At 43.4% G+C, this 27,010-nt stretch overlaps 1 protein-coding gene across 12 annotated transcripts in view; it reads right to left on the reverse strand.

Annotated features, from left to right (window-relative positions):
* The window catches only part of LOC144942709 (calmodulin-binding transcription activator 1-like), a 529,165-nt gene that overhangs the window by 292,305 nt on the left and 209,850 nt on the right, over positions 1-27,010 (reverse strand). The window lies entirely within an intron of this gene.

Here is a 27,010-nt window from a genome sequence, read left to right on the forward strand (position 1 = left end):
ACTTATTATTTCTATCTACATGACTTTACCGAAAAAACCAAAGAATAGGAAGAGCCATGTTTTTCGCATTCGGTAAAAGAAAAAAAACCCTAAATATTTCAAGAGCCGCACAATGCATGCGAACACGAGACGTTGGTCCTTAATAAATAACGTCAAGAAGCAGCATTCCTTTTAAAGAGCCGCATGCAAGGGTTGGCAACCGGAGGCGCAGGTTTGCCCGAACCCCTGCCCATGACTAACACGGCAAGGCGAGGCCTCCGTCTGGCAGTGGACTTCAAATGCCAGTCTTTAAACGCGAATGCAAGACCAACTATATTATCTAATTGTGCAGTTGTTGTATTTGCTCATGCGGTACTTTTTATTTTATTAAAACAAGAGCTACGTCGATCAACTTGTTCACATTTGCGGTTGGGCAAAGTTCTCCTGGACGTGGGGACAGTTGTGCGTTCATCGAGGGAAATAAACAACAGTTCCAAACCGTCGCGCGTTACTTAACAATATACATCCATGAATCTGTTTTGGGGCTAAGTACTAAGAGTCAAAATAATGTCCTTGACGAGTGAACATGACTGCAAAGCTGTGACAGTGACCTAAAATAATGCTGCTGCTGTGCTATGAAGATGGGCCATCGCCCTGAAACGTCGCCTATTATTATATATTCGTTCCTGTTAAGGCCACAGCATTGTTGGACGAACATGTTGGGGTCCTTTTATTCCTTGTGCACCTCACTGTCGACTCCCGTATCACCAAATAATTTGCTCTATTTACAGGAATGCAACTTGATCCAAGGTGACCCGGAGACCTTGATACTCGATACATGTCAGACGTTCGCACGCGTCTGTGACGGCATTTATTTCGAGCCTCGATGTGTTATTCACTGCCGGTGCATCGTTGACACACTGCTGCGTAATGAAATGTCACTTACGCCTATGCTGCAAATGAGGTGTTAAGCTTCAGTTGAAAAGTGTGATGAAATGTTCCAACGGGAGCCTGCAGATCGAGGAAGGAGACCTATATATAGGCAAGTACATTTATTTTGTTGAACAAGGTGAGAAACTCAAGAGACCCAGGGCAGTGTAATTCGCACGAGTGACCTGGGGCAATAGTCCCTGGCCGGTAGGGGGCGATGATTGCTGCCCATGTGATAGTAATCACAACTGAGTAATTGTTTTGAACGCGATTTTCGAATTTGGCAAAAGTGGACCCGACGCCACCACCCAATGGCGCACTCGCAGTGAATGATGTCACGGGATGTTAATGTGCACAGTGAAGCAGATGGCGGGGAGTATTATCGTGGCTATTTCACCTGCGGTGATAATCGGGGGCGGCTGCTAGGATTCTAAACCGCCATCGTCTGCAAGAAACGGACCGTGTTGAAGCACGCTTGTTGAGCAGGTGGCAAGATGTTAACTACCTCGCCTGGTATACAGGAGGTCGCGGGTTCGGTCCCGACTGACGCCTGCCGTATATTTAGAGTTTGCATGTCTCTCTCTTTCCCCGTGAACACGTGGATTTTCTCCTCCACAATTAGAATCAACATCACCACGCATTTCGAGTATTTGGCTGCTGTAAATGTCCACATGATAAGCCACTTCGATGAGCTAGCATTTGTGGCCAGGGCGCTTCTGAAAAAGAGCTATATAGCTCAGTGGGCCTTACCTGGTAAAATACAAATAGTTTATCATTTTAAAATAGTTTTTATAGTTATTTGACTTTGCGGAGTATATATAGTGGAAACTACATAAAATAAACATTGCCAACCATTTGTAAACAATGTAAACATGACGATTACAGGATACAGATGTATTGTTTAATAATTATTTATTCAGCTTGTTTACCGAGGAAAGCCATCTCATGACTCTCTTGAGGAGGGTCCTGCCAAGTTGTTCTTCCGTAGGGGAAGATGACTGTTCCGTGTATTCCAATAAAGTAATTAAAATAATATGCATACAGTACATATATATAAAGTTAAGATTTATCCCTGGATGGGGGCATCACGCTGATACGAATGTACAAGGTTTTTTTTCCCTTCCCGATTCTGCCACTAGATGGCAGACCTATCATTCGACAAAAGATAGCGAGTGCCCTTGCACAACTGCATGAAAGTAGTAAAGAAAGTGAGCTTATGAATTGGTTGTGGTGAAAAATATAGGAATCAGATTTTAAAACGTGGAAACTTAAAAAACATTTTGCAAAACTATCAAGGAAACATTTACACATGGGTGGATCGGGTGCGATCGGGTGCAATCGGGGAATGCCAATGTTTACGATAACACAAGTAGTAAGCCAGCTGATGCACTAACGGCAACCAACAAAGTTAGTGTTCATTCGATAATCTGTCACAAGTTGAAATGCTCAAAAATGTGTGCCCATTGGGTGCCAACAATGTAAGACCATGAAATAAACTGGACTTTAAGTTGTGCGGCCATCTCAGTGAGATTCTTACAAGAAAGCAACGCATTTTGTCTCCATGCGGCCATTCAAGTAATTAGCAAATTTAATAATTCACGGATAACGCCATATTGCAGCTTCATTTTTACGTTTCAATGTATGTCGCTTGTTGTTACATCGTTAGAGGGAGAGAAAAAATAGAAACACTTGCTGATCTTCTAATAGCAGCTGCTGGAAGAGTGCCACCATGACTGGTCACATGACACACCTCATCGAGTATTAATAATTTTTAAACATATTGTACATTAAATTTCGATTTAAAGCTTTCGTGACTGCAGGGATTCATCTTCTTGGTTCTTTCGGTAAAGTCACGTAGAATGGAAATAATAAAATAATAAAAATAAAACATAATAAAATAATTCTCACGACGTTTCGGCCACAACGTGACTTTACCGAAAGAACCAAGAAGATATTGTACATTAGTATAACATCATTCCCCATTAACTACACAATAATTAATGAAATTGCACCATGTTATGTATCCAGAATTATTAAATGCTGTGGAATACAACATATATGTAAGGTCAAAGTGAATCTTTCCAACTGACAAAGTAGACCTTTAGATAAACTTGGCACGTAGATGTTACCAACCAACCCCGATGCAAACACCGTCACCACAGTGCCTGCTGGATGTGGGGCATTCGAAAATAGGTTTCAGCATCGACACCAACCACGAAATTAAGACGAACAGAATCAATTGCAATGCTCGCCGTGAATCTGGCAGGATAAGTAACGTTCAAGTCTTGTTCATTGGCGGACATCTTTCATTCAATCCTGTCGGTGCTCTTGGCGCTTATTTGCCGCGTGAAACCAGACGTGGATGAGAGCGGCTCTCGAAACCGCGCGGCATATCTGCGCTTTACTTCAGATGGGTGCAGTACACAGGGATGTCTCGTTGGGACATTGGGAGTGGCGTAAAGGTCTTCAACATAAGCGTACCCTCTTGCCTGCCCTAATAGAATCCCCTGCGTGCATGCCAGCATATGTATTTTTATTAAGACATCAACGTGAAGAGACAGTGTGGCAAAGCATTCTAAATGCAAAATATTTATAAGCGTTTAGTATGCCACGTGCATTCTTTGAAACGTTAAAAAAGCGAGGCGATATATTTTTTTCCTCCTTTGAATATTTTAGTTTTTCAATGCACCTGAATTTGCAATATTCCCATTTTTGTACTCATTTACTTAAAACGCTTAGCCATTTGCTTGCGTTCAATCCAAAGCCATGAGATGAACTTGTGAATAAAAGTCTACGTTGCTGAAGTAGAGCATACTTGGCTAACATGCTCACGTATGGGCAGACAACCCCCAAGGCCCATCAATGGCGTTGCCTCGTTTTGATATTTGTGCTGGTTTAATTGCACAGTTGTTACATTATCGTCAATGAGGATTTCCCTTCAATAATCCAGTGTATTACGTGTACCGTTCTCAACTATTTATATATATAAAAAAAATCCACTCAACACTAGGCACAATCCACTCTGGGTGAGGATGCTGTGTGGCCACAGCGTGGAGGAGAGGTAAATCTTTGCCATCCCATCTGCTTTGTGGACGTTCGCAAACGCGATCCCATGGCACTAATAAGTCCAGGCTTCAGCACGCGTCAAATTCACTACCTCCAGCAGGCGATGTTTTGCATTCCCATCTGCTTAAGGATGCTCTAGCAGAACCATTAATACTCTCTCGCAGCAGAGGGTTCACAGTGAATAAATGAATATCTAATTCGATGTGGCTGTCACAAATATAGCAGCAGGCACAGCAGCAGCAACAAACAATGTATGTTTTGTTACAAAAAAAGTAGAGTTTGTTTAAGTTACGGTAATCTGAATTAGCAAACTTCGTGGCGTGAGATTAATAAACCCCAAACTTCACTTAAAAAAAAAACTATGTCTGGTTATTAGCTGCGCCATCACACATTACAGATTCCAGCTCGGGACCTTGCAGGACAGAGGGGATGGCTTATTGGTTATTCACAAGGAATCGGCCATTGATGTTGATAAACAGACCCCTCGATGTGTTTAAAGTGTATGCAGATAGGTATACTATATTAATCAAATATAATTCAGCAATGACAAAAAAAATGTTTTATCAGAACTTTTAAAAAGTGCTGATTAAAAAAAAAGACAATACCAGTGATGCATAATAATATTCTTATAAAATTCGATAATAACAAGAGTGAGTCACAACGTTTCACCACTTAAACTAACGTGGGTCAGCGCTAATTTCCAATAACGTGAAAGAATATATTCTTGGTTCTTTCGGTAAAGTCACGTAGAAGGGAAATAATAAAATAATAAAAATAAAACATGATATAATAAAATTCTCACGACATTTCGGCCACAACGCAAGCAGCCGTAAGACGCTGTCTTAAGACGCTATCTTTCCGACAGCTCTGTTTCTTCACCTGAGGACGGCTGCTTGCGTTGTGGCCGAAACGTCGTGAAAATTGTATTATATTATGTTTTATATTTATTATTTTATTATTTCCCTTCTATGTGACTTTATCAAAAGAACCAAGCATATGAATCCCTGCAGTCACGAAAGCTTTAAATCGAAATTCAACGTGAAAGAAATTCCACACTCCTTAAATGTGGACCAGTCGCTCCAAGGCACAGCCAACGATGACTTCCCAGGATTTGAACTGTGCAACATTCTGTTCGCAAGTCGAGTACTCGAGCCGCTGGCAAGAGCCATCCGATTTACATAATAACGCGCAGTTGTACGATTTAAACAAAACAAAAAAACTAAGAGTGTGAATCTTTGGAGACAAAGGGGATTTTTTGGCAAAGATAGTGATTATTGTACCGTTGCAGCTGTACACAGCTATGTTGTTGCTATTACCTTGAATTCAATAAGTTCCTGCTGTGAAGCTTCACACAAGTGAGAGCAGCAACAGCAATAACTGCTCGCAAATAGCATTACCGTGAGTTCTCATTAACCGCATGCCGAGCCACCATTTAATGCTTTCCTGTTGTTTAGAAATGTGTAAAACTTTGCCATGATTAAGGAATGATTTTTACGAAGGTATCTAAAACTACGTACGATTTTTCTTTTAGTTGTTGCTCTTGCAATTCTCCACGTGAGGCCGGGGTGAATCTGTCAGCAATTTTTTTTTAAGTAAAAAAAAAGCAATTCAAGCAATGGCTCTGTGTTAAATTCAAGGGCTGACCCACAGTTATAATGCCTGTGAGATGCCAGGCATATCCAGGTACAATATTATGCATTGGAGTCAAGCTGCCTCGTGAAGGTCTGCTGACAATGCATCAATTCATCGTTTGATGCCAATTATTAAGCTCTCCATTCGTGCGTTGAATGACACGTTTTTCAATTCATATCTGTAGCATGTAAATCAGATCATGCCACCTCTGTAGCCACTCGAGGCCGCAGCATTCACCGCTACGTTAGGAAGAATACATGTATTTTGTTGAATCGAATCGTCGTGGGCTGAACGATTACGAAATTTAGTTTTACACGTGCATTTGTATATAAATGGTCTCATGATATGAAAATCCGAGAGGGAATAACAGTCATGTCTAAGATGCACGACCCTTGCTTGACAAGTCAGCTGTTCCCGAAATTCTTAAGGGGACAAAGCCCTCTGTGGACCAGTTACCCGGACACCCTTGTGAAAACAGAAGCGTTCATTGCGCATTGGAATCAATCCACGTGCTGGTGATAGATGTATTATTGCATCACGGGATCGTGATAAGTGGAAGCTCACGGATGCCTTCGTCCAGCAGTGGATGGACAATGGCCGATGATGACATCGCAAACACGGGGCTCTTTATATGACTATTGGTAGCGACTGATTGAAGTGGAAGCACAATTATGGTAATTCACATGATAAGCACAACAATGATTGGCAGTGCTGAAAATGCTGATTATAATTACTGTATTAAGACAATTATCACCACTAAAGTAGCCTATTAAAAAAAAAACCTCCCTTAAAATGTTTACACAACTGAAGTCGTTTAGCGTCTTTTTTTTCTCTCAAATACATCTCACCACTATGATTTTAATTGCACATTATCGAGGACTGATTGAAGACATTTGTTTCTTCAATTTTTTTTTTACCAAATGAGGAGGAATCAAACTTTATTTTCGAGACGAGACTAATGTGACTTTTGCTTATATATATCAACATCAGATTCAAATGCACGATACAACTCAAGCGCCATGGATGTGCATATTAATGCCATCAAGAACAAAATTCAACGGAATGCAGTTGGGAAACTCGCCGTTCATTTGGCCAATCATCGTTTGCAGCATTAACGGACTCTTAACTCCAGCAACGCTTTCATGATGCACAGTTCCAAAGAGCTCGTGACCTTTTTGCTTTCTGTAATGCAAACACTCAATCCACTGAGCTGAATAACCAAGCACATCTGTTCGTCCCTGGGGTGTTATAAGGCAGGCGCCACATTGTTCCAATGTTAAAAATGTCAATTATTGCAAACGCGCTACTGCTCTGCAGAAAAATCTGCACCTACAATCTGATTATTAAACAACAACAAAGCAATGCATTTGCTAAGTCTCAAGCCAGTCACAAATTGCGTGCCTTCCTTTTCAGCACACTGTGCATGCTGTACTGTGAAACAATATATATAAAATAATGCTTACAGTTAAATATTAATTGCAATTACAAATACAAGTCTAACTAATGATAATTGGTGATTATATTTCCAACATTTCTACTCATCTGTGCATTCTTATTTATTTACCTATTTATTTGAATGCAGCGCATATTTTTTTTATTTAACCACGAATCCAATTCAGCTGCGAATTACACAGTATCACCGTGCTCCAACGAGCACTGGCGGCAATGCAAATCTCCATCGAAGGCCCCGAGTTAAAAAATAATAATCCGTACGCCCAATGTCGTAGCCAAATATTTACAAATTAACACTACCGGTTGGTGTAAACCAGAGGTGTGGACTCGAGTCATGTGACTTGGACTCGAGTCAGACTCGAGTCATGAATTTGATGACTTGCGACTCGACTTGGACTTGCATAACAATGACTTTGTCCCACCTATGAGATGTGGACTCGAGTCATGTGACTTGGACTCGAGTCAGACTCGAGTCATGAATTTGATGACTTGCGACTCGACTTGGACTTGCATAACAATGACTTTGTCCCACCTCTGGTGTAAACTACAGAGCCAAAGGCAAAAGTGCAGCCATAAAATCGCCTGCCCAAGCCACTGCTGTCAAAGGTCCTCCAATGCAGGAAGCTCAAGAGATCTGTCTCTAGACGGCACGTGGCCTACTCTTCCACACAGGCCAGACGTTGTGGAAAAGGTGGGGAGTAGTCACACATTAACCTCGCCACCATGCGTCTGGTCGCAGTGGTGAGATGTTAACTCCCTCCTCACCTGGTATGCAGGAGGCTGTGGGTTCGATCCCGACCTTGACACCTGTATATTTGGAGTTTGCATGTGGTCGCGTAGATTTTTCTATGGGTCCTCCGATTTTCCCTACACATTTCAAAAACATGCGTTTATAGTATTTGGTTGCTATACATTTCCAAGTAATAAGGGGGTAGCGGGAGCATAACAAAAACGCTGGTCACCCCACCCTTGACCGAGTGGCTCTTGTCTGAGCAGGATCTGTTATGAGTCTTCGGATGCTCTCAGATCAGGTCATGTCTAGCGTAAACCTCCACCACACTGCTCAAGTGTGCCTGGGGTTAAGGGCCAGCAACCCTTGAACCCTACCCTCAATTGCTACGAGAAACAAAGCACCGCACACCTTGTAGGACTGAGTCTTTGAGCTGCAGTGTTAGATGTACAAATGTCTGATATGGCTATTGTTCACAATTGCACCAATGGCAAAAAGGCCACATTGTTGAGCTATCATTTGTGGCCAGGTCACTTCTGAAAAAGAGCTGTGTAGCTCAGTGGGCCTTAACTGGTAAAATAAAATGTGTTTTTTTTGTAGTTTCTTTAGCAGATCGACTAAGCGTGGTGTACCCATTTTGTACTGCTGGGTGGACAGAGGCGGTGGGATTTAAGGAACTTTTCCATTGTTTTGGCTGCCGCGCCAGGGGACAATGAATAGAACTGGCGACCTCTGGATTCCAGTTCCAGTGTGATAACCGTGGCACCGTGGCACCATCTCGACTTCTGTTATACAACATGCTTCGTATTTTATCGAATGTGGAAGGTTGATGGGCTGAGTCAACCTCCGACTGGGATTTTAAAGCGCAACTCTCCAAATTGAGCGCTTTAATCGCAGCGCGAAACTAAATTGAGTTTCTGAATAATAAATAATACACCTTTGCAATGGGTCCATGCACATTTTAGCGTGTGCAGCCAAGTTTAATCCAACATTGTTGCAACAGAACTACCACACAACGTGAATACGAACATGGGACCCTATATGTTTCCAGGAACTCGGGACAAGGCAGGATTAATGGTCCATCCGCTGGGACTAGCAATCAATGCTGCAACACCCTTAGAAATTAACTGAACCTCTAAGCCATAACATTTGACCCTTGAAAACTGACCTTCATTTTTTAAAAATACAGAATTCATATTACTCAAAAGCAGGAAAAAATGCACTCTGTAGAATTCTTACTCCACCCAAAACGAATCCTTAACCCCTAATGCAGGATTTAATATATCAGGAATGATCGCTACTTGCAATTTCTGTGACGTTTCTGGCATAAAGCAAGGCCAAAAGCCATGCTGCCTGTGTGGTTTCTAGGCAGGACAATGACTTCGGTGCTCAAGGTTTTCCGAGGTCAAGCAGCCACACTGACCTCACTAACGACATATTCCAGATTACCGATGCACCACAATGTCCCATCCTCTTCTATACAGACAAAGGATCTCATAACTGGCCACCATCCGCCTGTCATGGATCAATTTGAGTTTAGTATTCAAGAGCCCCATCGCAGGAAGGTGCTGTGCGCGCAGCTCATGGAGATGTCGTGAATTTAATAAACTTTTACGTACGCGACGGCGCGCATATGAAATTTTCCTTTGTCACTTTGTAAACAAGATAGTGTTCATAAAAAAAACGATTTGAAAAAATGGACATGCAGCAATTTCATCGCCAAACCCTTCGTCTGTTTACGACTGGAAAATTATAGCTCGAAGAAAAGAAAAAATCATATTACAGAAACACTGTTCCTTGAAAATGAGACTCCTGCAATGCAGTGCAAAAATATAACTCGATGAAATGGTGTGCATGTGCAAACCCTCGACCAACCGTGCTCTACAAATGCCCAAAAGTTGATGGGAAACAAAAAAAAATGTGATCGCCCATCATAATTATATCGTAGCGAGTCACTTCGCTGGCACATGTTTTTATTCAATTACTCCACGGGCGGAGATATGCACACATGGCAGAGGATGATAACTCTTTCTGCCGTTGAGCTTGTATACAGGATGTGACAGGCACAGTGTCAGAGCTGCGGAAGGTGACCTTTAGCTTGTGCACTCTGCAACAAGCCATACAGAGCCGCACGCTACAGGGAGGGACGTGACAAATGATTTGTCGGATGTGGATTTCTTCCCATTAAGAAACAAAAAAAAACCCTGTTAACACTTCACTTAAGGCGGCTCTTTTAAAAGCCCCTTCGCTTCTTGAATATCTACCGCTTTAGAGCAGTTTGAGCTTGGGGAAGCTGCCACAGTGTAATGCATGTATGCATGTTGAACTTCTTTCGCACCGTACGTAGCCAACCGTGCTAATCGGAGGCAATGTCTAGCAACACTGGACTTGCAATCCAGAGGTTGCCAGTTCAATCAATCTCCCAGCACGAGACTGGAAACGATGGTCAAGTTTCTTAAACCACCCCCCACCCCGCACCCCCATCCACCCAGCAGTATAAATGGACAGACCAACGGATGCACCCAGAGTTGGTCGAACGTGGCAGGGGTAAAGCGCGAGTAAGTGGCCAGCTCTTCCAATGTCTGGCCAGTGTGCAAGAGTGGGCCAAACACCTTACAGCGGGGTTGTCTAGAGCAGTGTTCTTCGCTAATTTTCAGAGGTGGGTGGAGGGGGGCACTTTTGCCGATAGGACATCATCAGTGTGAGGGCCGCCATACTGCCTGCGAGGGGTGTTGTTACTGTTTGTGTACCGTCCGGGGCCGCACTAAAGGCCACCAGGGCCTCCCAGTGGCCCATGGGCCTTGAAATTGAGAAGACTTCTCCAGAGCTCGCTCTATCGGAGGCCAGAGGTCGCAAACGGGTTTTGATTCCTTACCCGTACCCGGCCGCACCAGGGTCACAAACGGGTACCCGTACCCGGCCGTACCCGTACCCTACCTGTACCCAGCTGGGTACGGGTACGGGTATCGGGTACCTGATTGCGACCTCTGGGATGAAGCCATGTTGCAGGCGTGGGTTGATTCTAGGAACTTGAATTGTGAGAAGAGACAAGACGTTGGGAAATGAGTGACAAACAGTTACTCACCAGTGACTCACGGTCTACCCGTAGCCGGCCGCACCAGGGTCGCAAACGGGTACCCGTACCCGTACCCGGCGGGTACGGGTAGCCGGGTATCGGGTAGGGTACGGGTATCGGGTACCCGGTTGTGACCTCTGTCGGAGGCCCTTCTACCAGCAGTGGTGGGAGCGGGCAAATAGAGGCCTGCTCCTTTACCTTTGCACTCGACACAGAGGTTGGCTCTTACTTAAAGGTGCACAATATTCTGGCGAAATTAAATTATTATCTTGAATTTGAATCTAAAACAACAAAAATTTTAATTTAGGAGCTTTCGTGACTGCAGGAATTATTCTTTGGTTCTTTTCGGTTAAGTCACGTCTAAAAATAAAATAATAAATTAAAATAACATATTATGACGTTTCGATTGCAACACGTGACTTAACCGAAAAGAACCAAAGAACAACAAAAATTGTTACCAAACAATGGAAACCTTTTATGATGTGTAATTTTTTTGCGATTTACAATACGTTTAAAAGGGATACTAATGAGAATGATGACACCATTATTTATTTATGTCCATAGTTCAGAAAAAAGGGTTTGACAGTGTTTACAAACCATTCAACACACATTATTAAAGAGATTAATTCCTTTGAGTATTCATGAGGAATTATTTCCTACAACTACACACATCGAACCATTTGAAATACCCTTTTGGGCAACATAAAACGTCTTATTTGTTTTATGCCACCATAAATCAAAAGCGGGTGGAATTTTATGAACACTACATGCCTTTAATATGCATTATGCACATAGTAAAATAAAAAAGACCAAAATAATATCTCTGGCATGTTTTCTTTGCCTTTTACGTCAAGGGCACGCCGTAGGAATATTATTATTCCCATTTGGTACGAGATTAATTTGAGGTTAATTCTTGCTGAATGTCAATGGCAACAAGTACAGCAATCCTATCGTTATCATAACGAGGCTCGCACGAAGGTAATTCCCTTTTTGAAAACATATTGCTCAGAAAATTGATGCCAAACAGAAAAGTCTAACATCTCCGTACCGCTTGTGCTCTTAATCGTAGCTTGTGATGTTAGCGCGTGTAATAATGCTTCTAAACACGTTGTTTGAATTAGATGACATTGAAATATTTGACTTTGGAAAGTGTTAATCTAATTCTAGATTTGAAGCTTTCGTGACTGCAAGAATTCATACTCTTAGGTTTTTTTCGGTAAAGTCACGTAGGTAAAAAATAATGATAAAATAATAATAAATGAAGTTTAGTTAAATGTATTTCTATTTACTTATTTATTTTTAGCCCTACGTAACTTTACCGAAAAAAACCTAAGAGTATGAGGTGTTAATCTATTATTGGTGCTGCTTACCCAGGTAGGCCTCACTGAGGCTCAAGACTTCTTCAGGAGGGTCCTGCGAAGTTTAAGCAGTAGGGGGTGACAATTGCTTTATATAATCTCAATTGAGCAATTCCTTAAACTTGGTTGTGGGTATCGGAATAGGTTAATGGTGAATAGACTAACTTTCAATAGATAAATATCTCTAATGTAAATTTTTTTTTTTTTTACCACACATTAACCCCTATGCCTTGAATTTGGTTAGATCAATTCATTTCATTCACAGTTTATAGGTAAACTTTGCTAAGTCGACCTCATATTGCTTAGTGTTAAAATAAAATAAGCTTTCCAAGTCCAGGTGTCTCCTTGCTCATATGAACGATAGAGCAGTGCTCCTTAACAGTGGCTGCCCCAAGCCAATGGTTGAAATTCCACATTCCAGTGATGGGGTCAGTTGATTCGATAACCAATATTGCCTTCCCAAATCCATTATTTATCAACCCCACAGGAGTAATAGGTCAAGCGGAAACCTCAACTGCCATTTTAACTCACAGCGTCACCCTGATCAGATAATACTTCATGTATACAGGCATTAACACGCTGAGATATATAGCAGGACAGAAACATGATATCAAAGGCAAATGGAGAAGACGATGATTACCAGGTATGTTCAGGATCCGTGCCTACGATAGGCTCAGTTAAACTCCAAGGCTTTAAACAAAGCCCAATGCAAGGCCAGCTAGTTTTCCTCTACGCCCTCCGCAAGACAAATATCACCCGTATGGCCCTAACAGACTTTTGGGGCAAGTGTTGTTAGCTAACACCTATGCATGGCAGGCCTTCATAGGTGTTCAGCTCCACACCCTTTGTCTCCCTCGTGGCAACCCACCAAGTGCTCATTTGAGGCCGAGTCGACCTAGGGTAGGCATAGGACCGGTTCAGATAATCGTCACTGGTGTTGGCCGTGAGCGGGAATCGAACTCGGGAAGCTTGGTTTGCAGCACGACCACCCTCCGCACACACACACACACACACGCACGTACGTAACGCACAAAATGCCTTTGCGATGTCCCTGTGACGCACAATCCATAAATCGCGAGGCCCTGCTGGGAGTCTCTGTGTGAAAACTCAGTTGGACATCGCCCAGCTCCACATGAGACCGATTGGAAATTCACTCGCAGGCAATGTTAAGTATTTAGCGGCCGATCCACGTGAAATATGCATGAAGCATGCGAAGGCAATAACCAAACGTGAACACAGTGCTATTCATTTCTGTCTCCTTCCTGATTTTAAATGAGCTCTGCTGGGATGACACCTCTGTTGATGGCGTGGTGTGTGTACGTGTGTCAATGTGCATGCGTATGTGTGTGTGTGTCTGCACTGTATTAGGAACCCGGCAATCCGAGTTCGATTCCCGTTCAAGAGAATATCTGAACCGGTCCTGTGCCTACCCTCCGACGACTCAACCTCAATTGAGTACCTGGTGAGGTGTGTAGTAAACATCGCCACCTGGGAGGCAAAGTGCGGCTGGGTGTGGTTTCGGCCAAACCACCTCCTCGTGTGCGGTGGCGGCCGTTATAGGTGCTACTCGCTCACAGCATTTGCCCCAACAGCCTGTTAAGGCTCTGCTGGGGATCTTTATCAATGTCTTTTGTTCGCTAAACAACAAGTTAGCACCATAACAGATGGGCGATTTAAGATGGCACAACAAAGCCAGCTATGAGAGCCGCCTGACACACTGGTGGTACCATTCCATATACACAAAGAAAAAGATCCCCCATATAGCCATAACAGACGGTTGGGACCAGCGCTGCTAGCGAGCATCTACAAAGGCCGGAACGGCACACAAAGGCGTGGGTGACCAGCACCACGCCTGGCCGCCTTTGTCTCAAAGCAGCGAAGTTTCACACTGCACCAGGTACTCATTTGAGGCTGAGTCGACCTAGGGGAGGCCTGGGACCGATTCAGATAATCGTCACCGGTGTTGGCCGTGAGCGGGAATTGAACTCGGGTTACCAGGTTCGTAGCGCAGCGCGTTAACCGCTTCACTATCACTCACTCGTCTTTACACATACACACACGCATATGTACACAGTGCACACATTGCATACACATATTACTGAACTAATATTTATAAAAGAGTTTAGTCTGACCTCATGTAACACTTCAACTGCAGCTTCATGTTGAGGTCCTCTTCACAAACAGCGATTACATGTGTACATCACTATAATGGGTTTACATGTTAATGTAGTAAGTGATACCAGTGCAAGGTTGGGAATATTTTAATGTGCCATTCTTCAACTGATCTGATCTTCCCCGATGAGCAATTCCTACCAATAATATATATTTTTGAAGGAATTAAGATACCGAAAAGTTGTATTCAGATTTTACTTTCTATAATATATATATTTTGAGACAAATAATGAAAGACTGGGGTACATTGCAGGTAGATTAGAAAATTGTGGCTCCATTTTAAAACAGACAATCACGGGACAAAATACTGTATGTCTGTATTGAGGACTATATAAGTTGAATACAGATGTCTACATTGTGAATCCCTTTGCACGTATGCTTTTATTTAGTTAATTCACTGACCCCACGAACCAGCTCTATAAGTCACTTTGAGTCAAACGAAAGGGCTCACACACTCATGCCACGATCGTGACTCTGCTTGTTCATCCTAATTGCGTCCGGGAGAATGGACATCTACAAAGGCAATCTCTGGAATGGGGAACAGTTGGGAGTCAGACTGTGCGAGGTCACCGGAGTGAGCGCGAGGCATGAAGCCGTCCGGCCACCCCTCCCCCCACTCGGGGCGAACGCAGCCCAGGATGGTCCTGACAAAAGTGGCAGTGGGCGGCTCTCATTATTGTCCCGCTGTGCCCGTGCCAGTTGATTTTTTCTGCACGGCCAGGGCCTTTCACTCGCCCAGCGTCTCATTTCGGGTGACCTTTCGGCAGAGCGACGCACCGATGACCCCCCTGAACCAGATGTGAAGTCTGCTGTTGATGCCGCGGTTGGAACTGTGATGGGTTTGTATGATGCTTCTGCGGCAGTCTGGAACGCTCTTCCTTCCGATGTTAGGAAGCCACTAGCAGCTACGCACTTTTAAATAATTTAGATCGAAAACTAATTTCTTTAGAGCTGCTTTCTGTGTTTAATTTGTTTGTCCTTCTCCCCCGCACCTCCGATTGTATGTAAGTATGTTGAACTTCTTTCACACCGTACGTAGCCAACTGTGCTAATCAGAGCTGCGGGGGAAGGACAACAAACTGAACACAAAAAGCAGTTTAAAAAAAATTATTAGCACGGTTGGCGATGTACCATGTGAAATAAATTCAGCATGCACACATAAATGCTGGGATCGCGCAGAATGGCACCCCAGTGTGCGGCAGCAGTAGCAAGCTACGCTCAGGGATTGAGGAAATGCGGCGGGCCAGGTTGTGCTGTACTGTGCTGTTATTTCAGAGTGCTCAACTCACGACAGGAAGTATGAGAGTTCAAATCTCATTTGGGGGTCCACTCAGCCAACCATCCTGAGCAGGATTCGATGAAATAGGCATCATTTTAGGAGTTGGCAACGGTGACTATCCTGGTATGAATAACAATAAGAATAGGTTTGACCCTTCCTGGCAATAAAACAGGAGGTGTTAAGATGTTCACACACCAAATATAAAGCTTGTTCAAGGAATCAAGTCTGCATTAACCACACGTACTTGTGGTGAACATGCAAAACAAACATGCTCTGATAATTTTTGGATGCTCTGATATTATGGATGCTCTGATAATATATGCATTGTCTTTGAAACTGATTCGCCTACACGTTCTCTCGTCTGACCAGTGGCAGACGAGAGAACGCCAAAAGGCAAACAGCACAAGGACAATGCACTATGAGAAGCAATTATAGCTCGGGGTGAGCAGCTACAAAATGGGACCTTTTCACCAGTATCAAAGTATGAAAAAATAACAATAGGTTTTACCCTTTCTTTATAAACAGTTTGCCTTTAGAGGCCGCTTGTGTTGCGATCGAAACTTCGTAGTTTTTTGTTATTTTCTTTGAACCTATCTACGTGACTTTACCGAAAGACCCAAATAATATTGACACTCTCTGTCAATAAAACAGGTGTTATCCACAGGTGGATATCCTGTGGATAGGCTGCTGCCCTCCATCTTCACGGGATGTGTGGACGTTTTCAACAATGGCTTAACGGTTGGTGACTCAAGATGACCGCCGCCAAAACACGAGGTTGTGCGCGCAGCGAAACGGGCGACGTTCAACTCGACGTGATGAAGCAACGGCGTGTTATTGCTGCTATTCGAGGTGGCGCTCGCAATCCGACACCTTTTCACGTGGGATTGGTGAATCGTGTAGCCATCACCGTGCATGTGTGTGAAACGCCCATAACCAGGGCTACACGGTGGCCTATCGACGGCAATACCTAAATGTAAAGGTTTTTTTACACATGATACCTTGTACATTAATATATGATAATTTCCAGGTGAGGAACTGGCGAAATATTCCAATGCAAGACCCTCCTGTAACTCGCCAGTGAGGCTTTCTTTTTGAAGACACTGAAAATGTCTAGTTCCTAAATGTGAATAGGAGAGCAATACAAAAAAAAGAGTACGAGAAGAAATATTGATTGGGCTGTGGGCTACATTGAGGAAAAAGCCATATTTATCTATTGCTTAGTGTACGCATCTAAAGCAAGATAATTCAACCACGTATGGGGCAATGCAGTGCCAGATTTTGAATGCATACCCGCTTAAATCCCTTCGAAGGATATTAATGGAAAGAAAAGCTTTTGTACAATTAAATCCTCACACCCACACAACAAGGCTCATTTCCTCCATGCTACATTTAACTACCATAGGCCAAGGGAACCTCTCTTTAGGCACTCTCCGTGCCACCTTCGATTGTCATTTCTTTTTCATCAAAACAACGGGCACCACCGGGGTATAAATGCCACAGGAGTCGACTGTTATTGGCCCTGTGGCATGTAGGGAATTGGACCAGTACCAAAGCCCAACATTTTGCCAGCAAATCGTTTGGCATAGTGCTGTTAATTTTGATCACAATTAAGCTCCTGGATTAGAGAATTGGCTTCCAAGGTTGTCCAAATACGAATGCCCAACGTATTTTGAAAAAAAGTCACGGTCTCCCTGGCTCAAAGAGATGTGGGGTTACTCTTTGGTTCTTTCGGTAAAGTCACGTAGGTATATATAAAAAAAAATCACGACGTTTCGGAAGCAACACAAGCGTCCGTCATCAGGTGGGAAAGCCACAACAAGAAACAAATTGCTGTAGTGGGCAAAAGAGCTGCTTGTGACAAGAGATTATATAAGGTAAGAGGGGGGGGAGGAGCCAGGGAGGAGAGATGGAGAGGGTGGGGGGAGTGGCGATCTGCCGACTGAGCAATTGACGCTGCTAGAGCGACACAATGCCGGAGCTGGGCTATGAGCGGGCCTGGTGGGTAGAAGGCTGAAGAAAATGGAGATGCGGATATGAAAGTAAAATAAAAAAGCCATTAATATTTTACCTGGTTAATAACATCCTTCCAATGATTGCTCAATTTGACTTTACCGAAAGAACCAAAGAGTATGGATCGTTGCAGTCACGAAAACTTCAGATCTAGATTGAGGTGTGGGGTTGCCCAATGAACCAACATGCCTGTGGAAGGAGCCGGTCTCTCCATAGAACAGCATAACCTTAGAGTAATCATCAGCCATGGTTAATCCACTGATGGATGAAGGCCTACGTGTGTTATTATTATTATCGACCATCGGCCGTCATTCGTTCTAGCGATATGTCCCATCCATCCCACTTACAAATTCAACTTATAACAACTTATTACGGGACTTCAGTTTCTTCAGGCTATTACGGTGTTTTATATAGATATAGAATACAATAATAAGACAACATCAACCCCAGGCTCAAAATAATATTTGTATATATCTAGCCTATATATTATTTATAGATAAACATTTTTCAAGACATTAAATGTATTTATTGTGTATATGCACATTAAGTAGCAAAGCATTGATATTTTTTAATTGCTTTACTTATAAAGTAGCTATTTATTTATTTATTTGCAATGATTTATCCATTACCTTCAGGGCCGTAGAGAGGCCAGGGCAGGTGTAGGAATTTGCCCCAGGCTTCAGGAAGGTCCAAGGGAGCCTTAGAGGGGCCCTCAGTGGGGACATTAGTTGGCATTTTGCCCCGGGCCTCCAAAAACCTTTTGGTAGCCCTAATTAACGTATATATATATTACATATATGCAATTAATGAACAAAGAGTCCTTATTTATAGAGCAATGTATTTGTGCTATTCATGGCACGTCCAGAGATGAAGGAGCTGTCGTATGGACCCTTATAGAAAGTAGCGCACCAGGTCATGTGACTCGGATACTTAGCATTTATCCAACACTAAATAGGGCACTGTGCTTTAGTTCCTGCACACAGCATCCATTGAACAACAATAACAGCATCATGAAAACGTCCTTGCTAAATCAAGTAAAATAATAATTATTAATTTACAACCCTTTGTCAATCCACTGTTGGATGAAGGCCTCTCCATGTTGTGTGCATTGTGGGGATTGTTTGACCAAACTCCACCACGCTGCTCTGTGTTGGGTTCGTGAAGAGAGTGCCCACTTCTGAGTTCAGACATCACTCGCCACTGATGTTGGCCTTTGTCGGCGTTCAAACCCAGGTCGATGTTTTCATTCGTGCAGTGTGTAATTAACTGCACCACGCTGTATTATACAGCACATAAATACAGCATAACTCCTCTTATAGGCAAAAAAAATCGCGGGTATTAGAGAGCAGACTCACTCTGCATAATGGCTAACTTCCAGATGCCATGGCTGCCCCAGATAATAGGATTTTGCACGTAACTGGGCCACGGCTAAGAGGAGTTCTCCTGCATACACAGACACCGAAAACCAGACCATTATAGTGATCGCTCAATGTCACAACATGTTTACTGGATCTAGAAAAAAAGCTCACAAGAAATGTATGTCTACAAAGAAATGAACCTGCTCACAGGTGGCAGAAGCTGATTGTGATGTTTTTGGGAGTGGGAATATGAAATGAGTTTGATGGCTTTCTGTTCGAGAGCATTGTACAGACATGCAATGACAAGAGCCATAAAAGAAAAATGTATTTGTCTGAGCACTTTTCATCGGCATGCACTCTTTGGAAATGGAATGTCACATTAATAATACTGCTTGGTTATTGCATACCATCTGGTACTTGAAGGGGAAACAAAATAAAGCCTGCAAAATTCTCATAGCTCCCAAAAAAGAACATAAGGCAAAGTTTAATTACATTTACTGGACATTCGTTTTTTTTATGCTTTCTTATATCCACATGCCACCAATCCATTAATTCAGAGCTGATTTAACTGTGCTGCACGGAGCACATTTTTGCCAAAGATCTACTTATGAAACTTTCCGTAATTGCTGTTAACTTTGACATTTCGGGGCAAGGGCCCTCGGCTCGCGGCAGCATGCGGCGGTATTAAGGATTCAATAGTTTTTTTTTCCACTCACACCATTTAGCAAACGGGACATCTTATCCAAAGGTCAGTGAGCTCATCTGATAAAGTTCCCCCACAATATAGTACCAGGGGGTCCGAGAGGAACGTTCCAATTGACACTTGCCACCGAGCGCACGAGACCTCTAGACCACCTTAGCTACCCAGAGCCTCTTTAAATATAATTCCATTACTGAGAGACTGATAGAAAAACATTATCTGGGGACAATTGCGCTTTTGTCCTGGGCCATTGTATTTCAATCCCATTTCCTTTCTTTGCACTTGGTCAGATCCCTCTACAGCGTAAGAGATTCCACTGCCTAACCCCTGACCTTTATTGTAACGGATATCAGTAAAACCACACGAGGACATTGCATTTAGTGTTTTTCGCAAGAGGTAGCGGCAGCTTTGGGGAAACCTTCATCCAGCAGTGGATTGAAAATGGCTGATGATGATAATAAACCATACAATGGCTGACTGTTGAACAATTATGTCACAAGGTCCTTTAAGGCTAAAGGAATGTGGATCTATTGTATGTTTTAAACATGTTTAATGTATCCCTCTGCAACTGCAGCTTCTGATGAAGTGGTCTTGTATTTTACAAAAGACAGGGCCAGTGTTCGGAAAGTGGTGTAAAATGTTCATGTAAAAAAAGCATCGGTGAACATTACCAGCAGGAATCATATGGTTACTCTGTCATGGAAAGGAATGCAGACTGCCAAAAAGCCATATAGAGTTAAAAACAGAACACGAAATAAAAAAAATAAACTTGAAAGCATGAGGTATTTAATCACACGCACACCAAAAAATTGCAGAATAAAAGCCTCTTATGTTAGTGAGTTCCAGGCACATGCTGGGAAGTTCAAAATAAATATCACAATCCTGAGCCTCATACCAGAGACATTCTGTAATCAAAAAACATAACCGATCGGTATAAATATCTCCAATTTAAATCATGCAAATTGTTACTCCTTTAGGTTTCCAGTGCAAACCATGATAGCACTTGAGAACAACCGATGTTTTTTTCCCATTACACTCTTCTTGAGTCTTTCTTAATTTTGTTATTATGATCATAATTTGATAAAGCAATGGGCAGTAACGTAAAAAAAACTTCTCTCGTGTAAAGTTGACACGTGTGTCATTGGATTGTAAAACAAATTGAAGGCATTTTTTTGGGGTACTCACAAATAAAAAACAATCGCTCATCCCCCGCAAGTTGCCCTGAGCAATAAGTTATCTGGGCCAAGAAAGTACGAAACGAAATCTCTTTAGCCAAGTAGATCAAAAACACCTGCCGAGCACTGCTCAACTACGACACACATGTCCATAATCTCCTGAAAGGGGGCATCTGTGGGTGCCTGGATAGGAACAACGCACCACGGATAGCTAATATACAACCATTATATAAACGGAGTGGTAGCTCCTGCAATCTCTCATTTACTTGATACAGCTGTCGTGGCTGTGACGGTACCACCTGAAGACGGAAGCTTGTGTTGCCTCCGAAACGTCGTGATTTTTATTTTATTTTACTTTTTATTGTTTTATACCTACATGACTTTACCGAAAGAACCTAAGAATATGAATCATTGCAGTCACGAAAGCTTCAAATCTAGAACCACGGATAGCGTTGTCCCCCCTCCCCTAACACGGGGCCCCCCCTCCTCCCCTGACGCGTCCACACCACATCTGCCTCCCTCCTCGTCCCCCCTTCCCATCCCCAGTGGTTCTGAGACAGCGGTGAAAATTGCACGTTTCCACGACAAGCGACATTGTTTATGATGGACAAACACCGCCATTGGGTGGTGACATTTTCCGGGGGCTCAAACCCGGGGGACGCCCCGGAAAACTCTGTGGGCGTGTTAACCGCAAAAATATGTGCCGTCTTCTTCACGGTAGACGTTAAGAGATCCTGTGATATTATACGTGTAAAAAAAAAAGAGTAGGCCATGCGTGCCACCGTCATGGTCAAATTTTTTGCTAAGTCGGATTAATTATTTGCAAATTACTTAATTGGGGATCCACACAGTAAGTGGGCTCGTGCCCGCTTGCTGACCTGTGCCTCACAGAGACAGCTGCCTCTCGGAGGTCCCCCGCTGGAGGGCAACTGGAGGTTGTACCACAATGGCAGACACAGTGTGAATATTAAGCCAAGATGTACACTGATACTTTTTTCGCACCGTACGAAGCCAGCCGTGCTAATCGGAGGCGATGATGATGATGGTGACTTCACACTAAAGTGGCAATCATTTAATAACCCCCTTGGGATGCCTGGCGATGTCCCATCTGGGATTTATATTCACTGCCTGATGATTGTGAGTTAATCGCTTTAACTGCAGTCCATCCAGCTGCAGTGTGGACATTTTTGTTTGTCCACTGCTGCATCGTGACCTCCGCACACTGTGCGGGCTGCGGGGGTTCTTTGGCAACACTTCACCACGCTGCCCATTGCGAGTTGACGAACGCGGGGAGCACAGATGTGTCAGCATAGCAGTGCAGGACAACAATGGATTTCTCCGCACTGAAATCTGCTCTCTTCCTCAGCGGCCACTCAAATGAATGCCAGCCTATATACGCGTGTCCTCACGTTAACTGATGAGTGAGCATTACTGTCAAAAGTAACACAATATCTCAAAAGTGTACTTTTTTTTCCCTCTTCTTAATAATGTACCATAAAAACCACTGACATTTACAAAACTGCATATCCTTTCCGTAAATTGATCCCGTGTCAATCAAAGACAATTTTTGGCATATAATTAATTTTAATTGCGAGTAAAAAAAAATAACTCAAGGTCATATTCGTGTGCGCCGTTAGTTAATCTAGAGCCAAGCTTCACTTTGCATATCTGGCATACAATCTGGATAAAGCACGTACATTTCTCACTTCCTCCCAATATTAATATTCCAAAATGTATGAAACAATGAAAATGCATCGCGACAACTTCCGACGTATTCGTGAATTGCGAAAGGAACTTTAAGATAATACGTAGATTGCTTTTCTCTCTCATGGTTTTCTTGCATAATTTCCATCGCAAACTCAAGGGCAGACACACACTACGAGTGAATGACTTTGTTTTTTTTATGATGACAGTAAGCACACCTACAGCGCGCGTGAAAGGGGCATTGGGAACCATGCATCTGGCGAACTCGACGCCAAATTTTGGCCAAATTACTATATTATTTCTCGTGGACATAAGACAACCTCACACCAGACCCTTAACATCCAAGGTACTTTGATTTGTATTTTATCCAAAACAAAACACATGAAGATTATGTGTCGAGAATGCTTTGCTAGACCAGTTATTGGAGCATTAACCTTTACATGTGCAGTCTGTTTTTCGACCTCAATCTACTGCTGGATTAGGAGCCATTCCACAGGCCGTGTGTGGCTCACAGGGAATATTTGACCACATTTCACCAGGGTCGTCAATGCACGCTGGCGAAGTTGGAGCGGTGTGCTCAGAACAGCAGTGGATTTTGCTGCACCGCCCTCTACTGCCCACAGTGCCTACTTCGCCTGTCTGCTATGCACGACTGTCACACACACGAGCACTATCTAGGCTCAACACTGCTTGGCTTCAGAGATCTGTCGAGATTGCACGATAATTTGGTAACAAGAGCATCAACCTATAGTTAAAACAAACATCTGGCTTTTTTTGTTTTGCAATGGGAAATGACTTTTGAATGGTAGATGCATGAAAAGAACAGCATATAAAGCATATTGTTTCCCTGCACGTGTGTGTGTTTATTCTCTCAGCACTGCGCAGAGCAGTAGTGTTTCGGTTAGCACGCTGCACTACGAACCCGCCGACCCGAGTTCGATTCCAGCTCTCGGGCAACACCAGTGACGATTATAAGAACCGGTCCTGGGCCTCCACTAGGTTGACTCAGCCTCAAATGAGTACCTGGTGCGATGTATGAACATCCCAACTAGGGAGACAAAGGCGGCAAGGCGTGATGCTGGCCACCCACCCCCTTCGTGTGCGATACCAGCCTTCATAGATGCCTGCTTATAGCCCTTGCCCTGATAATCTGTTAAGCATGTGTTGAACTTCTTTCACACTGTACGTACGCACCATACGTAAGTGGGGCTTCTTTGTCTTTGTATAGGAACTGTAATTTCCTCCCACGCTCGAAGCGTGCCGACAAAGTACATTGGCCCATTGTCACAAGCAAGACTCTCCTAAAACAAATGTCATTGTGCTCAATGAGGCCTTCTTGGGTGAAGAATGAAAGTGCACATGGGCCTCCATTATACCGAAATCCAGGACATCAACCTCATGAATCCATAATAAGACTCTGCACATTTATACACCAACTACTTCAAACCAGGTTGGTGCTCAATGCAGGCTAGCCACATGCTGGGCTAATAAGTAAACTAAACTATTAGACTATTTTTATTAAATAGGTAAGGCCCACTGAGCTATATAGCTCTTTTGAGAAGCTCTATAAAGCTATTTTCGTTGAAAACATGCAAACTCCGAACATACAGCAGCCACCATCAGGGTTGGAATCGAACCCACAACCTCCTGCATGCCAGGCGAGTGAGATAACATCTTGCCACCGCGGTGCCCCAATATGAATCTAGCAACGTGACATGGACCCTCTACCGGAGAGGTGGTCAATAACATTGTGCTGAACCGAAGGCAACCAGGCTTGATAGAAAATTAATGCCGACGTTAATGAAACTTGAAAGCGGCGCAACAATTTTTACTCGAAGATGACGCATTGTCAAGATGTTAATGGTTTAGAAGGGTTTGTCGAGGAAGTGTCTGTGTTTTCACGAAACGTGACGCCAATTTCTTACAAGTGAGAAGATCTGTTTCAATTGTTGGATGGTTGTGCAGGAACTGATAATGGTGGAGAAAGATAGACGTTAACTAAAACCAATATGGAGGGATGAAATCAGTTCGTATGGAGGCCCTAGATGGATTGTTACATTACAGGATCATGGGAGGTCATGGCCGATTGCAGAGTCCTTCATCCAGCAGTGGATTGACAACAGCTGATGATATATCTATGTATGTTGAATTTATTTTGCACCGTACGTAGCCAACCATGCTAATCGGAGGTGCGGGGGAAAGTCAACAAATTTAATACAAAAAGCAGTTTATTTTGTGGTCTTTCCTCCAATTAGCACGATAAAGTTTCAAGGGATTATGATGATAATAATGCCATAATTGTGTGTGGGTATATGAAAAGGGATGGCGGAATGGTTGGCACACTATACTACAATCCTTGAAACCTGGGTTCAATTAATGGTCACGCGCACCCTGATGATAAACACATGAAAACAATTATAAACAATTACAAAACATGATTTTGCTGCATCTACTGGCCAAACAAAATCCACAACACCAAACCGTTCAAGAAGACCGGTTGTTCTAATATCACACGCAAGGCATCGAGACGCGGCGGCTCGGATGGCTTGGACATGTACTCAGAATGGACCAGGACCGTATATCCAAAAATTTCTCTAAAATGGACACCAACGGGCAAAAGGTACCCTGGGAGACTTGAGACCACCTGGCGCAAGACCGTGAAGGATGAGCTGGCAGCAACGATCAACATCTCTCAGGGCGGGGCTCAACATGTTTGCCAAGGACGGGAAGAAGCGAAGGGGACTCATTTCGGCCTCGTGTACCAAAGGGGATGAGGAGGATTAACGAACTAACTAACGAAACACGACTTGCTGTAATTAACAACAAAAAGACAACTTTTTTTCCAGTGGTCCCAAGTTTGCAGCTCCAGAGAATTGGATTGCGCGTAGGAGCTGTTGCTCTCTCCGCGACTCACTTGCAAACTCGAACCGCTGCCACCACCGCCGCCGCGGCGTAAACTCCGGGCCCAGACAGAGGGGCCCCTACGATCCCCAATTGCATTGCGTTGCAGTCAAAAAGTCCACACGTGGAAACGAGGGGGCCTGGGAAATTGTTCGCACGATGAAGCCTGCAGGGATCGTGGCGAGAGAAGGACACCGATGCCTGTGGGAGGCGCCGAGCACAATTGCAGAAGCGCAAAGCAGAGCTTCAACGTCCTCCCCCGCAGACGGGCTGCTGTGCACACTGCCGACATGAAACGGAATGTGTGATGCCTTCATATCTCTTTCCGTACGTTAACACGGAATGGCAGGGGATCCCCCCCCCCCCCCCATTTTTGTCTTTTGTAGATACCCCAAAAAATTACATCCCTAAGCCCACTCTAGCCCTTAACAACAGTCATCATTATACAGACGATTTTGTCTGAATGTTTATTCCAACAAGCCAGCGAGGGCAATCGTATTCGATTTGCTCTTAAAAATAAAAGTTATATTTTTCTACCCCCTCGCCTGCCTACAATAGAAAATTATCGTACGGGATATAAGAGCAAGAGCAGGGGGGGGGGGGAATGTCAATGTTCTCTGCCGCATGACAAAACAGTTCAATAGTTTTGTCAGTAGTGTGCAGAAGACTGATCTGGAAAGATGAAAGGAATAACCCAAAAAAAGGCATCAGAAAGTTTGCAGGGCCAGCAATATGCCTTTGACCATAAATAGTTACGTGGTTGTTTTAAAAATGCATTGTCTCAAATATATATATTTTCTCTGGACAATGTGTACACTGTTCCTTTTTGCTGTTAGATTACACAAGCGCTGAGAGCGCGCACGTTTAAATGTGCTCGCAATTCCACAAGCGTGCATTCCCGTACGCGTGCAATAACACTGCGTGCACAAAGGGACTTGCTCTAATTTCATTTGTGCATAAAAAAAACGATGAGTAAAACATGCAGGAGCCATACAACTGCAAGGCTGATGGTCTTTCCTTCTTCCACACTGGCCAGACATATTTACATCATAACTTGGCTCTTTAACGCGATCAACTCTATATTTAATAATAATAATAATAATTCATACCCCTGTCACACCACCGTTAGAAGTGCTTGGCTTAGAACAACTGTGAGGTCACGTGAAGCTTAGCTTCATTAATTTTGTTCAACCAGGTGAGAACTTAAGAGAAAAAGATTGTCTCATTTTTAAGAGTGGCCTGGGTCACCAGAATGACAAAAATTAATAAAAACAAAGTACAGTAAGAAAAACTAAAATCAGTGTCGAAGGCTCGCTGGCAGGAGGCCACGACATAGACCGCATGTGCCGTGTCAAACGTTTGAGACGACCGGCAGACAACCTACGTGATGTACTATCACACAGCACACACACACACGTCAATTAAACACGCAACGAACGTGCAGCGTCATTGCCGATCTGCCAACGTGCCGCCAACGGGTGGCTGGCT

This window comes from Lampetra fluviatilis, chromosome 28 (genome assembly GCF_964198595.1).
Source record: "Lampetra fluviatilis chromosome 28, kcLamFluv1.1, whole genome shotgun sequence".
Lineage (NCBI taxonomy): Eukaryota > Metazoa > Chordata > Hyperoartia > Petromyzontiformes > Petromyzontidae > Lampetra > Lampetra fluviatilis.